The 12,916-nt window shown below is 49.5% G+C and overlaps 5 non-coding genes across 5 annotated transcripts; all 5 read right to left on the reverse strand.

Annotated features, from left to right (window-relative positions):
• Positions 1–37: 37 nt before the first annotated feature.
• TRNAH-GUG (transfer RNA histidin (anticodon GUG)) lies at positions 38–109 on the reverse strand. The gene has a single exon. It is a non-coding gene; the product is annotated as a tRNA-His (tRNA).
• Positions 110–4,263: 4,154 nt separating this feature from the next.
• Positions 4,264–4,335, reverse strand: TRNAH-GUG (transfer RNA histidin (anticodon GUG)). The gene has a single exon. It is a non-coding gene; the product is annotated as a tRNA-His (tRNA).
• A 4,173-nt stretch (positions 4,336–8,508) lies between these two features.
• On the reverse strand, positions 8,509–8,580 carry TRNAH-GUG (transfer RNA histidin (anticodon GUG)). The gene has a single exon. It is a non-coding gene; the product is annotated as a tRNA-His (tRNA).
• A 1,233-nt stretch (positions 8,581–9,813) lies between these two features.
• Positions 9,814–9,885, reverse strand: TRNAH-GUG (transfer RNA histidin (anticodon GUG)). The gene has a single exon. It is a non-coding gene; the product is annotated as a tRNA-His (tRNA).
• A 1,806-nt stretch (positions 9,886–11,691) lies between these two features.
• Positions 11,692–11,763, reverse strand: TRNAH-GUG (transfer RNA histidin (anticodon GUG)). The gene has a single exon. It is a non-coding gene; the product is annotated as a tRNA-His (tRNA).
• Positions 11,764–12,916: the final 1,153 nt, after the last annotated feature.

Below are 12,916 nucleotides of genomic sequence, written 5' to 3' on the forward strand. Positions count from 1 at the left end.
AAAAAGCGAGCCAGCTGCCGTGTCTTTGTCACCACAATGCCGTGACTCGGATTCGAACCGAGGTTGCTGCGGCCACAACGCAGAGTACTAACCACTATACGATCACGGCGAGCTACGCGGGCTCGCAGTTTTGTGGGTGCCGGGAGCCCCTCTTATAGCCACTCACTCACCCACCCACTCGGGAACTCACAAATGCTCACTCACCCACTCAATTCACTCACCCACTCACTCACCCACCCATTGGGGAACTCACAAATGCTCACTCACCCACTCATTCACTCACCCACTTACTCACCTACTCACTCACTTACCCACGCACTCACTAACTCTACCACTGACCCACTCACCCACTCACTCACCCACTCAATCACCCATCCACTCGGGAACATATGCTGACCCACTCACTTAGTCACCCACCCACCCAATTACTCACCCACCCACTCACTCACCAATCCACTAACCCACTCACTCACCCACTCACGTACAGTGAGGGAAAAAAGTATTTGATCCCCTGCTGATTTTGTACGTTTGCCCACTGACAAAGAAATGATCAGTCTATAATTTTAATGGTAGGTTAATTTGAACAGTGAGAGACAAAATAACAACAAGAAAATCCCGAAAAACGCATGTCAAAAATGTTATAAATTGATTTGCATTTTAATGAGGGAAATAAGTATTTGACCCCTCTGCAAAACATGACTTAGTACTTGGTGGCAAAACCCTTGTTGGCAATCACAGAGGTCAGACGTTTCTTGTAGTTGGCCACCAGGTTTGCACACATCTCAGGAGGGATTTTGTCCCACTCCTCTTTGCAGATCTTCTCCAAGTCATTAAGGTTTCGAGGCTGACGTTTGGCAACTCGAACCTTCAGCTCCCTCCACAGATTATCTATGGGATTAAGGTCTGGAGACTGGCTAGGCCACTCCAGGACCTTAATGTGTTTCTTCTTGAGCCACTCCTTTGTTGCCTTGGCCGTGTGTTTTGGGTCATAGTCATGCTGGAATACCCATCCACGACCCATTTTCAATGCCCTGGCTGAGGGAAGGAGGTTCTCACCCAAGATTTGACGGTACATGGCCCCGTCCATCGTCCCTTTGATGCGGTGAAGTTGTCCTGTCCCCTTAGCAGAAAAACACCCCCAAAGAATAATATTTCCACCTCCATGTTTGACGGTGGGGATGGTGTTCCTGGGGTCATAGGCACCATTCTTCCTCCTCCAAACACGGCAAGTTGAGTTGATGCCAAAGAGCTCCATTTTGTTCTCATCTGACCACAACACTGTCACCCAGTTGTACTCTGAATCATTCAGATGTTCATTGGCAAACTTTAGATGGGCATGTATATGTGCTTTCTTGAGCAGGGGGACCTTGCAGGCACTGCAGGGTTTCAGTCCTACACGGCATAGTGTGTTACCAATTGTTTTCTTGGTGACTATGGTCCCAGGTGCCTTGAGATCATTGACAAGATCCTCCCGTGTAGTTCTGGGCTGATTCCTCACCGTTCTCATGATCATTGCAACTCCACGAGGTCAGATCTTGCATGGAGCCCCAGGCCGAGGGAGATTGACAATTATTTTGCGTTTCTTCCATTTGCGAATAATCGCACCAACTGTTGTCACCTTCTCACCAAGCTGCTTGGCAATGGTCTTGTAGCCCATTCCAGCCTTGTGTAGGTCTACAATCTTGTTCCTGACATCCTTGGAGAGCTCTTTGGTCTTGGCCATGGTGGACAGTTTGGAATCTGATTGATTTCTAATGTGGACAGGTGTCTTTTATACAGGTGTAGTGCCGTGAATTCACTCGGACGACGACCGTCTTCTTCCAACGTCACTTTGATTCCATCGTTCCGTACACACAGTAATTCTCCTCTTCGCGCTCCGCCAACTCCGACACTCCGATTCACCTCAGCACCGTCCGCGCATCCTCTTCATAAACACAGTGGTTCTTCCTCCATCTCCTCACACAGAGTGTCTCCGCTATCTCGTCACACGCGGTGACTTTCTCTATCTCCGCACACACAGAGATCTGTCTGTCTATTCACACACAGTGACTATCTCCGCACACACAGTGACTTGCCTGTCTATTCACACACAGTGACTATCTATCTATTCACACACAGTGACTCTATCTCCGCACACACAGTGATCTGTCTGTCTATTCACACACAGTGACCCTATCTATCTCTGCACACACAGTGATCTGTCTGTCTATTCACACACAGCGACTCTATCTATCTCTGCACACACAGTGATCTGTCTGTCTATTCACACACAGTGACTCTATCTATCTCCACACACACAGTGATCTGTCTGTCTATTCACACACAGTGACTCTATCTATCTCCACACACACAGTGACGTGTCTGTCTATTCACACACAGTGACTCTATCTATCTCCGCACACACAGTGATCTGTCTGTCTATTCACACACAGTGACTCTATCTATCTCTGCACACACAGTGACTCTATCTATCTCTGCACACACAGTGATCTGTCTATTCACACACAGTGACTCTATCTCTGCACACACAGTGACTCTATCTATCTATTCACACACAGTAATCTGTCTGTCTATTCACACACAGTGACTCTATCTATCTCTGCACACACAGTGACTCTATCTGTCTCCGCACACACAGTGACTCTATCTATCTATTCACACACAGTGACGTGTCTGTCTATTCACACACAGTGACTCTATCTATCTCTGCACACACAGTGACTCTATCTATCTCTGCACACACAGTGATCTGTCTATTCACACACAGTGACTCTATCTCCGCACACACAGTGACTTGCCTGTCTATTCACACACAGTGACTCTATCTATCTCCGCACACACAGTGACTCTATCTGTAACTCTCCCTGGAACTATCTCCTCCGTAACTACCTCTCCGCTAACGCTAACCATCCCTATCGCTATTTACTGTCCCTTGGGTTCGGCTCTCAACCTATTCTTCCCTAACATTTCCGGCTCTCCTCTTCGTATCTCTCCACCTCTCGCCAACAACTGCCCAACAACAACTCCAACTCCCCGTTCAAATCACCTAGCGGTGTATCCCCTTTCCAATTAGCCTTAATTAATTGCCACGTGGCTCGCCGGCATTTTCCCGCCAGCTCGCACCTGTCCAACGGTCAGACTTCGAGACGCCGCCACTTAACGCTAACAGCCTCTCGACCAATCACAGTCCTCGTGCCACGACTCCCTTAATTACTTCGGGTTGTTTACGCCACCCGTGACTCGACCACCTGTTCGACCTCGTGTGACCCACTCTCCTTGTCTGTCTGTATGTACTGTATGTGGCCAATTCCTATGCGTATCGTTTACTCCACTACACAGGTAACGAGCTGAGATTAGGAGCACTCCCTTTAAGAGTGTGCTCCTAATCTCAGCTCGTTACCTGTATAAAAGACACCTGGGAGCCAGAATTATTTCTGATTGAGAGGGGGTCAAATACTTATTTCCCTCATTATAATGCAAATCAATTTATAAATTTTTTGACATGCGACTTTCCCGATTTATTTCTTGTTATTCTGTCTCTCACTGTTCAAATAAACCTACCATTAAAATTATAGACTGATCATTTCTTTGTCAGTGGGAAAACGTACAAAATCAGCAGGGGATCAAATACTTTTTTTCCCTCACTGTACGTATCTACTTGGGAACTCAAACATCCTCACTCATTCACTCACTCACCTACGCACCCATTCACTCACCTACTCAGTCGGACACTCACTCACTCATGAACTCACCCACCCATGCACCCACTAACCCACCCATGCACCCACTCACTCACCCACCCACTCGAGAAGTCAAATATCCCTCACTCACCCACTCACTAACTCTCCCACTGACACACTCACTCACCCACCCACTCGGAAACTCACATACCCACTCACTCAGCCACTGACCCACTCACTCACCCACTCACTCACTCAACCACTGACCCACTCACTCACCCACCCACTCGGAAACTCACATATACTCACTCACCCACTCACGCACTCACCCACTCGGGTCAAGGACATCACATTGACTCTGACGAAAAGTAGACACGTACGGATGTAATAGCTGCACGTAAAAGCTGCACATGTACAACGTTTTCTATATACCTTTGCGAAGACATTTACAACAAAGCGGTCATTTCTAAAACACTAAACGAGGCCGAATATTTTTTTCTACTCATTCACTACGGAGATTAATTTGTCTGGGATATAAAAATGAATAAAAAGCGAGCCCGCTGCCGTGTCTTTGTCACCACAATGCCGTGACTCGGATTCGAACCGAGGTTGCTGCGGCCACAACGCAGAGTACTAACCACTATACGATCACGGCGAGCTACGCGGGCTCTCAATCACGGGGGCGCCGGGAGCCCCTCTTATAGCCACTCACTCACCCACTCTCCCACTGACCTGAGCCACTCACTCACTCACCCATTCACTCACTCACCCACCCACTCGTGAACTCACAAATGCTCACCCACTCAGTCACCCACCCACCCAATTACTCACCCACCCACTCAGGAACTCACACATGCTAACTCACCCACTCACTCACCCACCTACTCACCCACTCACCCACCCACCCACTCAGGAACTCACACATGCTAACTCACCCACTCACTCACCCACTCACCCACCTACTCACCCACTCACTCACCCACCCACCCATTCGGGAACTCACAAATGCTCACTTAGCCACTCACGCAATCTCCCACTGACCCACTGACTCACCCACTCGGGAACTTACGTATGCTCACTCACCCACTCACTCACGCACTCACCCGCTCACCCACTCACCTACCCACCCACTCACTACCTCTCCCACTAACCCACTGACCTACTCACTCACACACCTACCCACTTGGGAACTCAACATCCTCACTCACTCATTCACTCACTCACCCACGCACCCATTCACTCACCTACTCACTCGGACACTCACTCATTAACTCACCCACCCATGCACCCACTGACCCACCCATGCACCCACTGACTGAACCACCAAATTGAGAACTCACGCACTCATTCACTCACCCACCCATTCGGGAACTCACCGATGGTAACTCACCCTCTCACTCACTCTCCCACTGACCCACTCACCCAGTAACTCACATACCCACTCACTCACTCTCCCACTGACCCACTCAATCACCCACCCACTCGGGAACATATGCTGCCCCACTCACTTAGTCACCCACCCACCCAATTACTCACCCACTCACTCACCAATCCACTAACCCACTCACTCACTCACCCACTCACGTACAGCGAGGGAAAAAAGTATTTGATCCCCTGCTGATTTTGTACGTTTGCCCACTGACAAAGAAATTATCAGTCTATAATTTTAATGGTAGGTTTATTTGAACAGTGAGAGACAGAATAACAACAAGCAAATCCAGAAAAACGCATGTCAAAAATGTTATGAATTGATTTGCATTTTAATGAGGGAAATAAGTATTTGACCCCTCTGCAAAACATGACTTAGTACTTGTTGGCAAAACCCTTGTTGGCAATCACAGAGGTCAGACGTTTCTTGTAGTTGGCCACCAGGCTTGTACACATCTCAGGAGGGATTTTGTCCCACTCCTCTTTGCAGAGCTTCTCCAAGTCATCAAGGTCTCGAGGCTGACGTTTGGCAACTCGAACCTTCAGCTCCCTCCACAGATTATCTATGGGATTAAGGTCTGGAGACTGGCTAGGCCACTCCAGGACCTTAATGTGCTTCTTCTTGAGCCACTCCTTTGTTGCCTTGGCTGTGTGTTTTGGGTCATAGTCATGCTGGAATACCCATCCACGACCCATTTTCAATGCCCTGGCTGAGGGAAGGAGGTTCTCACCCAAGATTTGACGGTACATGGCCCCGTCCAACTTCCCTTTTATGCGGTGAAGTTGTCCTGTCCTCTTAGCAGAAAAACACCCCCAAAGAATAATGTTTCCACCTACATATTTGACGGTGGGGATGGTGTTCCTGGGGTCATAGGCAGCATTCTTCCTCCTCCAAACACGGCAAGTTGAGTTGATGCCAAAGAGCTCCATTTTGTTCTCATCTGACCACAACACTGTCACCCAGTTGTCCTCTGAATCATTCAGATGTTCATTGGAAAACTTCAAATGGGCATGTATATGTGCTTTCTTGAGCAGGGGGACCTTGCAGGCGCTGCAGGATTTCAGTCCTACACGGCATAGTGTGTTACCAATTGTTTTCTTTGTGACTATGGTCCCAGCTGCCTTGAGATCATTGACAAGATCCTCCCGTGTAGTTCTGGGCTGATTCCTCACCGTTCTCATGATCATTGCAACTCCACGAGGTGAGATCTTGCATGGAGCCCCAGGCAGAGGGAGATTGACAATTCTTTTGTGTTTCTTCCATTTGCGAATAATCGCACCAACTGTTGTCACCTTCTCACCAAGCTGCTTGGCAATGGTCTTGTAGCCCATTCCAGCCTTGTGTAGGTCTACAATCTTGTTCCTGACATCCTTGGAGAGCTCTTTGGTCTTGGCCATGGTGGACAGTTTGGAATCTGATTGATTGATTGCTAATGTGGACAGGTGTCTTTTATACAGGTGTAGTGCCGTGAATTCACTCGGACGACGACCGTCTTCTTCCAACGTCACTTTTATTCCATCGTTCCGTACACACAGTAATTCTCCTCTTCACGATCCACCAACTCCGACACTCCGATTCACCTCAGCACCGTCCGCGCATCCTCTTCCACACACAGTGGTTATTCCTCTATCTCCTCACACACAGTGTCTCCGCTATCTCGTCACACGCGGTGACTTTCTCTATCTCCGCACACACAGTGATCTGTCTGTCTATTCACACACAGTGGCTCTATCTATCTCCACACACACAGTGACTTGCCTGTCTATTCACACGCAGTGACCTGTCTGTCTATTCACACACAGTGACTCGATCTATCTATTCACACACAGCGACTCTATCTATCTCCGCACACACAGTGACTTGCCTGTCTATTCACACACAGTGACTCTATCTCCACACACACAGTGACTTGCCTGTCTATTCACACACAGTGACTCTATGTATCTCTGCACACAGAGTGATCTGTCTGTCTATTCACACACAGTGACTCTATCTATCTCCGCACACACAGTGACTCTATCTGTAACTCTCCCTGTACCCATCTCCTCCGTAACTACCTCTCCGCTAACGCTAACTCTCCCTATCGCTATTTACTGTCCTTTGGGTTCGGCTCTCTATCTATTCTTCCCTAACATTGCCAGCTGTCCTCTTCGTATCTCTCCACCTCTCGCCAACAACTGCCCAACAACAACTCTAACTCCCCGTTCAAATCACCTAGCGGTTTATCCCCTTTCCAATTAGCCTTAATTAATTGCCACGTGGCTCGCTGGCATTTTCCCGCCAGCTCGCACCTGTCTAGACTTCGAGACGCCGCCACTTAACGCTAACAGCCTCTCGACCAATCACAGCCCTCGTGCCACGACTCCTTTAATTACTTCGGGTTGTTTACGCCACCCGTGACTCGACCACCTGTTCGACCTCGTGTGATCCACTCTCCTTGTCTGTCTGTGTGTACTGTATGTGGCCAATTCCTATGCGTATCGTTTACTCCACTACACAGGTAACGAGCTGAGATTAGGAGCACTCCCTTTAAGAGTGTGCTCCTAATTTCAGCTCGTTACCTGTGTAAAAGACACCTGGGAGCCAGAATTATTTCTGATTGAGAGGGGGTCAAATACTTATTTCCCTCATTATAATGCAAATCAATTTATACATTTTTTGACATGCGACTTTCCCGATTTATTTCTTGTTATTCTGTCTCTCACTGTTCAAATAAACCTACCATTAAAATTATAGACTGATCATTTCCTTGTCAGTGGGAAAACGTACAAAATCAGCAGGGGATCAAATGCTTTTTTCCCTCACTGTACCTATCCACTTGGGAACTCAAACATCCTCACTCATTCACTCACTCACCTACGCACCCATTCACTCACCTACTCACTCGGACACTCACTTACTCACTCATTAACTCACCCACCCATGCACCCACTAACCCACCCATGCACCCACTCACTCACGCACCCACTCACTCACCCACCCACTCGAGAAGTCAAATATGCTCACTCACCCACTCACTAACTCTCCCACTGACACACTCACTCACCCACCCACTCGGAAACTCACATACCCACTCACTCACCCACCCACTCGGGAACTCACATATACTCACTCACCCACCCACTCGGGTCAAGGACATCACATTGACTCTGACGAAAAGTAGACACACGTACGGATGTAATAGCTGCACGTAAACGCTGCACATGTACAACGTTGCTGGCCAAGCATCGCCGATTTTCCATATAGCTTTGAGAACACATTTACAACAAAGCGGTCATTTCTAAAACATTAAACGAGGCCGAATATTATTTTTTTCTACTCATTCACACGGAGATGGATTTGTCTGGAATGTTAAAAGGAATAAAAAGCGAGCCCGCTGCCGTGTCTTTGTCACCACAATGCCGTGACTCGGATTCGAACCGAGGTTGCTGCGGCCACAACGCAGAGTACTAACCACTATACGATCACGGCGAGCTACGCGGGCTCGTGATTACGGGGGCGCTGGGAGCACCTCTTATAGTCACTCACTCACCCTCCCACTGACCTGACCCACTCACTCACCCATTCACTCACTCACCCACCCACTCGGGAACTCACAAATGCTCACCCACTCAGTCACCCACCCACTCACTCACCAACCCACTCAGGAACTCACACATGCTAACTCACCCACTCACTCACCCACCTACTCACCCACTCACCCACCCACCCATTCGGGAACTCACAAATGCTCACTTAGCCACTCACGCAATCTCCCACTGACCCACTGACTCACCCACTCGGGAACTTACGTATTCTCACTCACCCACTCACTCTCCCACTGACCCACTCACTCACTCTCCCACTGACCCACTCTCCCACTGACCCACTCACCTCCTCACTCACGCACTCACCCACTCACCTACCCACCCACTCACTACCTCTCCCACTAACCCACTGACCCACTCACTCATCTACCCACTTGGGAACTCAACATCCTCACTCACTCATTCACTCACTCACCCACGCACCCATTCACTCACCTACTCACTCGGACACTAACTTGCTCACTCACTCATTAACTCACCCACCCATGCACCCACTGACCCACCCATGCACCCACTGACTGAACCACCAAATTGAGAACTCACGCACTCATTCACTCACCCACTCACCCACCCACTCGGGAACTCACCGATGGTCACTCACCCTCTCACTCACTCTCCCACTGACCCACTCACCCACTAACTCACCTACCCACTCGGGAACTCACATACCCACTCAGTCACTCACCCACTGACCCACTCATTCACCCACCGACTCGGGAACTCACATATACTCACTAACCCACTCACTCACTCTCCCACTGACCCACTCACCCACTCACTCACCCACTGACCCACTCACTCACCCACTCACTCTCCCACTGACCCACTCACTCACTCACCCACTCGGATCAAGGACATCACAGTGACTCTGACGAAAAGTAGAAACACGTACGGATGTAAGAGCTGCACGGACACGTGGCACCTGTACAACGCTGCTGGTCAATCATCGCCGATCTTCTATAGAGATTTGCGAACACATTTACAACAAAGCGGTAATCTCTAAAACATTAAAAGAGGCCGAATATTATTTTTCTACTCATTCACCACGGAGATGAATTTGTCTGGGATATAAAAAGGAATAAAAAGCGAGCCAGCTGCCGTGTCTTTGTCACCACAATGCCGTGACTCGGATTCGAACCGAGGTTGCTGCGGCCACAACGCAGAGTACTAACCACTATACGATCACGGCGAGCTACGCGGGCTCGCGATCACGGGGGCGCCGGGAGCCCCTCTTATAGCCACTCACTCACTCTCCCACTGAGCTGACCCACTCACTCACCCATTCACTCACTCACCCGCCCACTCGGGAACTCACATATGCTCACTCATCCACTCTCTCACTCATTCACTCACCCACCCACTCGGTAACTCACATATGCTCACTCACTCACTCTCTCACTGACCCACTCACTCACCCACCCACTCAGGAACTCACACATGCTAACTCACCCACTCACTCACTCACCCACTCACTCACCCACCTACTCACCCACTCACTCACCCACCCACTCAGGAACTCACACATGCTAACTCACCCACTCACTCACTCACCCACTCACTCACACACCTACCCACCCACTCACTCACCCACCTACTCACCCACTCACTCACCCACCCACCCATTCGGGAACTCACAAATGCTCACTTAGCCACTCACGCAATCTCCCACTGGCCCACTCACTCACTCATCCACTCACCCACTCACTCACCTACCCACTCGGTAACTCACATATGCTCACTCACCCACTCACTCACTCTCCCACTAACCCACTCACTCACCTACCCACTCTGAAACTCACATATGCTCACTCACCCACTCCCTCACCCACTCACTCACCCACTCACCTACCCACCCACTCACTAACTTTCCCACTGACCCACTGGCCACTCACTCACCTACTCACTCGGGAACTCACATATGCTCACTCACCCACGCACTCACTCACTGACCCACTTACTCACTCACCCACTCACCCATCTACCCACTCGGAAACTCACATATGCTCACTCACCCACTCCCTCACCCTCTCACTCACCCACTCACCTACCCACCCACTCACTACCTCTCCCACTAACCCACTGACCCACTCACTCACTCACCTACCAACTTGGGAACTCAACATCCTCACTCACTCATTCACTCACTCACTGACCCATTCACTCACCTACTCACTAAGACACTCACTTGCTCACCCACTCATTAACTCACCCATCCATGCACCCACTGACCGACCCATGCACCCACTCACCCACTCACCCAATTGAGAACTCACGCACTCACCCACCCACTCACCCACCCACTCGGGAACTCACCTATGCTCACTCACCCTCTCACTCACTCTCCCACTGACCCACTCACTCACCCACTCACTCACCCACTGACCCACTCATTCACCCACCGACTCGGGAACTCACATATACTCGCTAACCCACTCACTCACTCTCCCACTGACCCACTCACCCACTCGCTTACTCTCCCACTGACCCACTCACTCACCCATTGACCCACTCACTCACTCACCCACTCACTCTCCCACTGACCCACTCACCTACTAACTCACCTACCCACTCGGGAACTCACATACCCACTCACTCACTCACCCACTGACCCACTCATTCACCCACCGACTCGGGAACTCACATATACTCACTAACCCACTCACTCACTCTCCCACTGACCCACTCACTCACTCACCCACTCACTCACTCTCCCACTGACCCACTCACTCACTCGGATCAAGGACATCACAGTGACTCTGACGAAAAGTAGAAACACGTACGGATGTAAGAGCTGCACGAACACGTGGCACCTGTACAACGCTGCTGGCCAATCATCGCCGGTCTTCTATATAGATTTGCGAACACATTTACAACAAAACGGTCATTTCTAAAACACTAAAAGAGGCCGAATATTATTTTTCTACTCATTCACCACGGAGATGGATTTGTCTGGAACGTAAAAAGCGAGCCAGCTGCCGTGTCTTTGTCACCACAATGCCGTGACTCGGATTCGAACCGAGGTTGCTGCGGCCACAACGCAGAGTACTAACCACTATACGATCACGGCGAGCTACGCGGGCTCGCGCTAACAGGGGCGCCGGGAGCCCCTCTTATAGCCGGGACCCCGCTGGGCAGGTCAGCCCGCCCCCGACGTAAAAAGCCCCGCCCACTACACAAGTAGCCCCGCCCACTATTCAGGTAGTCCCGCCTACTGCTCAAGTTGCCTCCGCCTGGGTCTCTATGTGAGTCTATGGGTCTCTATGTGAGTTTATGAGCCTCCATGTAAGTCTATGGGTCTCTATGTGAGTTTATGAGTCTCCATGTAAGTCTATGGGTCTCTATGTGAGTATGGGTCTCTGTGTGAGTCTATGGGTCTCTACTTGATTCTATGGGTCTCTATGTGAGTCTATGGGTCTCTATGTGAGTCTATGGGTCTCTATGTAAGTCTATGGATCTCTATGTGAGTCTATGGGTCTCTATGTGAGTCTATGGGTCTCTATGTAAGTCTATGGGTCTATATGTGAGTCTATGGGTCTCTATGTGAGTTTGAGTCTCCATGTAAGTCTATGGGTCTCTATGTGAGTCTATGGGTCTCTATGTGAGTCTATGGGTCTCTATGTGAGTCTATGGGTCTGTATGTAAGTTTATGAGTCTCCATGTGAGGCTATGGGTCTCTACGTAAGTCTATGGGTCTCTATGTGAGTTTATGAGCCTCCATGTAAGTCTATGGGTCTCTACGTGAGTCTATGGGTCTCTACGTGAGTTTATGAGCCTCCATGTGAGTCTTTGGGTCTCTACGTGAGTCTATGGGTCTCTATGTGAGTTTATGAGCCTCCATGTAAGTCTATGGGTCTCTATGTGAGTCTATGGGTCTCTATGTGAGTCTATGGTTCTCTATGTAAGTCTATGGGTCTCTATGTGAGTCTATGGGTCTCTATGTGAGTCTATGGGTATCTATGTAAGTCTATGGGTCTCTATGTAAGTCTATGGGTCTCTAAGTGAGTATATGGGTCTGTATGTGAGTTTATGAGTCTCCATGTAAGTCTATGGGTCTGTATGTGAGTTTATGAGTCTCCATGTGTGTCTATGGGTCTCTACGTGAGTCTATGGGTCTCTATGTGAGTCTATGGGTCTCTATGTAAGTCTTTGGGTCTCTATGTAAGTCTATGGGTCTCTATGTGAGTCTATGGGTCTCTATGTGAGTCTATGGGTCTCTATGT

Source organism: Petromyzon marinus, chromosome 48 (genome assembly GCF_048934315.1).
Source record: "Petromyzon marinus isolate PM22_M1 ecotype Great Lakes invasive population chromosome 48, UKy_Petmar_22M1.pri1.0, whole genome shotgun sequence".
NCBI lineage: Eukaryota > Metazoa > Chordata > Hyperoartia > Petromyzontiformes > Petromyzontidae > Petromyzon > Petromyzon marinus.